Source organism: Vidua macroura, chromosome 7 (genome assembly GCF_024509145.1).
Source record: "Vidua macroura isolate BioBank_ID:100142 chromosome 7, ASM2450914v1, whole genome shotgun sequence".
In the NCBI taxonomy this organism is placed as follows: Eukaryota; Metazoa; Chordata; class Aves; order Passeriformes; family Viduidae; genus Vidua; species Vidua macroura.
Genome location: NC_071577.1, coordinates 19,911,001 through 19,915,665, shown reverse-complemented (window position 1 = coordinate 19,915,665; position 4,665 = coordinate 19,911,001).

The following is a 4,665-nucleotide window of genomic DNA, read 5'->3' as shown; positions in this document are numbered from 1 at the left end:
GAGAAATCTTTCAAAGTCTGCAATAATTGGCAAGGTAAATGCAAGGCTCTTTCTTCTTTTCATAACACTGGTAATATCAGTTTATGATAAAAACCTATTCTGAGTTACACAAGAAGGTAAGATATTTGCCAAAAAAATTATTTTGTTTCAATTCTATTTTTTTATAATGGACATGAAGTGCCATCCATGCTGAATGACTGTTGGCATTCGACTTACCGCAGAGCAACTGTATGTTGATGGATAAGCCAGTCTCATCCAAGTGTCAGGAAGATTATCAAAAAAAAAGAGCTGTCTGTAGTTGCTCCATCTCTGAGGAGATTGCCAACTCACTCTAACAAAAGAAAACATTAGTGTGCTATTTGCGTCCCACAAAGAGACTGTGATAAGATGACATGATAAATGATAGAGGGCTTTTTTTTCCCCCAGGAAAAACACATAAGGTAGCTAAATCGTCAAGTGTAAAGAATATTTTGGCTCCTGCCACTGGGGTGAGTAATTTATTTTTTAAAAAGGGGAAACAGAAAAACAAGAGTGTAGGTTCTGGGTGTTCACTCTAATTGCATTAAGTAATTATATGATATAGTAATTCATATATATACACGTGGAAGCACCCACCTACGCATATGTACAGAGAGAAAATGATAAAGGGCCAAATTACTAACTTGCTTTCTGATATCCCACAGAAAATTGTACATGCAATCAAGCTACCATTCTGCTGGCTTGCTTGCACTAATGGCCATTTGACTGCCCATGTTTTGTTACTCTGAATTAAAGATCGAAAAGAAGGTAATTTTAGGTGGCAGAAAAGGAGGTCTCTTAAAAAAATTAGCTCTGTGAATTAGACTTTCAGTACCTACTTTTGGAGTGGTATACATTAACTACAGCTCTGTGTGGATTTACCACAATTGTCTGTGTAAATTGCTAGCAATGCCTAAGAAGCTATTGGTTGCCCAGTTATGTGATTGAACATACATTACATGTTAGTGCAGCATGTACATTGCTGTTTGAGATTGCTAGATATTATGAAAATTTGACCTTCTATGATGAAGAACATTACATGTTGCTATTGGGCACTTGGTTGGTGCTGAGAGACATATTATTACCAAAAATTGCCGAAGATGTGTGATGAGTTACCTATGTCCTTTTCACCTCACTTCACAGCACTCACCAGATGCACATTGAGACCAGGACTTGTGTGTTGCTGATGCTGCACCTTCACCTGCAGTTAACTGCCATCTCCTAATGATGGTCAAATGCTTGATGGCCTGATGGCTTTGAAGATGTTGATCATTTGACACAATCTGAACCATGTGCCTTTTCCAGCAGGGATCTATACAAAGTAGTGTTCATTTTTTGCATCAGAAGGTCTCTTGAGGCATCCAACAGCTGCCTGCCTTCTCTCCTATGGATAGCCTAACACACCAGGGAACATATTCCATAACTAGCAACCAGATTTCTTTGCAGTTATAACAGAAGAGACAAATTTCTGCAATGGCAGAAGAGAAGAATGTACCAACCTTACTTCCATGTCTGCACTGAAACGGGAATCAGACCACAATAAGAGGTCTTGCATTTTGCTTCCTAGTATGCAGAGAGAGGATTTCAGTGTCCTGAGCTGTTTAATGATTTTTTTTTTCCACACAAATTAAAATAATTTGTTTTATGCAGATGAGTTACATGTTTGGAGTAGGCAGCTTATGAAAGCCCAGTTTTAAAATAAATGCAATGAGAAATAAGCTCCCCAAGTGTCACTTACACTGTTACTGGCATTTACACTGATGCTATTTAAAGCCATGCATCCCCTAAGATTAGTAAAGCAAAGCACACATCTTCAGACCTAAGTTAAGTTCTTGGAGAGAATGCATTACCTTATCTATGAGCTCATACGGTCTTTCATATTCTGGAAACAAATCAGTTTATGTGAGTATCATTCTGCTGGTGTTTGAGTAAAATATCTGATCTTCCTTTCCTCTGAAATTTTTTCTTTATATCGTCTAGCTCTGCCTTCATCCTCCAGAAATACCATGTTGCATGAGGCAACTGTCTCTTGTACCCACAACTGCATAAATGTAAAGGAAATTATAAACTTTGCGTATCTTAACTTTATGTGGTGAAAGCATTTCTGTGCCTTCATGTCATAGTATGAAGGATATGGAGGATTTATCCTGTGAAATGGAGAAGGAGAGGAAAACCTGTGCACATCCATGCTGTTAGGAAGAAAAGCAAATTCTGCCTTACAGTTTGGAAATAATGGCATTTTGCAACCTGACAAAGGATCCCAAATGGCACAATGCTATTAATATAGTGTAACATTCCAGCAAGATCTTTTTTTCTCTGTGGTGCAAAATAATGCATATATTTATGTCTCATGTATACTAGACATCCCTCACTGCAAATTTCAGATTTAATCCCTGCAAAAAAACAGGTATGAAAATATCTAATTCTATTGAAATCGGTGTCTGTAGGAGGAAGAAAACCCCAAATAAACCCATACACATAGGCAAAAACTGTCCTGTGACAAATTTGAAGCCTGCTCTGTGTTTTGACTGACCTTGTCTTCCACAGCTTAGGAGACTCCTTCTGCAGTCACTCCTTAGTGACTGAGTATTTGAATTGCAGCTCTAATGGCATATGGAGCATGTTGTCTGCAGGTATTACAAAAGCAATCTCCACATTGGGGTGCAGCCATAACATATGGCACTATGGGGAGGTAGTATTTTGTCCATATTTTTATGGTAGTCTTCATAAGCCAGGTTTGAAGAGACTGCAAACCCTGAAGCAAGCACTGACTTCCTATCAAACTGTCAAAAAAATAATAAAAACCTTGTCACTAAGACACTGCTGGCAATCCTCACTAGACAGAATAAGGAACCTGCTTAGGCATAAATGAAATAGTTCTATTATGGAGCCATTGTTGAGAACAAGACTTTTATATCACTATTATATCCGTGGAAATTAATCTAATTTGTTCCCCATTTTAATTAGCCCCTTTATGTCACACCCAAGTTCCAATGCTTGCAAGAAAAAAAGAGGAATTTTTTAATAATCAGATTATCCTTCTGAAAGAAAACAGCAGAAAGATAATTTTAATTTAAAAATAAAGAGACAGGAATATTTTTAAAAGAAAAATGTTATTTCTTCCAAATTATGAAGTGCTGCTCTCTGGTGTAACATTATTATTCTGTGTAGCAACTTATTAAATGAAGCAATTTATGGTAGCATCTCTGAAAGATGCCATCCTTTATTGAAATGAAAGTAATAGCATAAGGACTGTAAAATAAAAAGACAGAATATCTTCTTTTAGACCATTATGAAAATACATGTATTGTCTATTTGAAAATCAATACAGTATCATAAAATAAAATGGAGCTGTAGTATCATTATCATAATTTTTTCTATTTCAAATGGTTTGCTGAGAGCCAAATTGTGTCTTTTATGGAAAAAGAATGACAAATGCTTTAATTCAATATCACATGCATGTGTATATATGAGCTGAAATTCTGCTACAAATCAAAGCTGTTAGGCAAATATTTTAGTATCACCACAAGTTTAAAAACAACAGACATGTGGGAGTGCATCCATTTATTTACACTTGTACTGACTTAAAATTCAAAATGCTATTTGAAGCTTTTAAAGTACAGCTGTGGGATGTTAAATTACTGCTGAATTCTTACTGTTCTGAGATACCTTTCAACCTGCCAAGATGCATGATGATGATAATAATAATAATAACAGCAGTAGTGTGGGGATCTTTAAAATAATGTGGGGCTTATTTCTGGAAGATAAATACCATTTTCACTAACCCCTGTTTTATGATTCAGCATTTCTAATACAATAAAGTGAAATAATGAAAGTAAAACAACAACAGGTTTGTGTGGGCTGGGAAAGGGAAATGCACGTGCATTGTCAGAATTTCTGCAGAAATTGTAGGGGGAAAGAAAACCTCATGTAAGTGGCGCTTCCCTCTCTCTTCCCCACGGGGAAAATTCCTCCTCTTGTTTTTAGTGTTCGCTACATTTCCTTCTTTTATTCCTTTTTCTGATCTCGTCCTTTTGTTCCTCTTGTCTCCTCGGATGCCTCTCCTTCCTCCCGCAGCGGGAGCTCCTGGCAGCGGGGCCGGGGCGGCGGCCCGGGATGGCGCGGGGCGCTGCAGGTGAGCGGGGCGGCGGGGAGGCGGGGGAGCCCTCGGCTGGGGCCGCGTGTGTGCAGGGCCTGCTGCACTCCTGCCTCCCTCCTCGCCCTGCCTCCTTCCCAGGGACAGCGTGAGGATGAAGCCCCCGCCTGTGGCGCTGGGAGCTTTCTACACCTGCCTTGCTCAGGGCTGCGGGGGAGGAGGAGGTGAGATGGCAAATGTGTTCTCAGGTGAGGATGGGGGCTGTGAACTACCCGTCTCCGCCGCGCTTGGCTTGCGTGGGTTGGGAAGGAGCTTTTTGCTACGTGCTCCCATCACCATCTGACAAATGCCGGCTTCAGTGAGGAGCCCTCCGCCCGCCAGGCATGGCCACTGCCACAGGCAGATAATCACCAAATGCCCCACAAATGTGGGAGAGGACTTTCCCGCCTCTCTCTTGCTGAAATAGTTTGTCGCACCTGGACCATTGGTCATTATCACCGCTCGGCCACAGCAGCGCGGGCACGGCACTACAAGAAATCTTTGCATTGCTA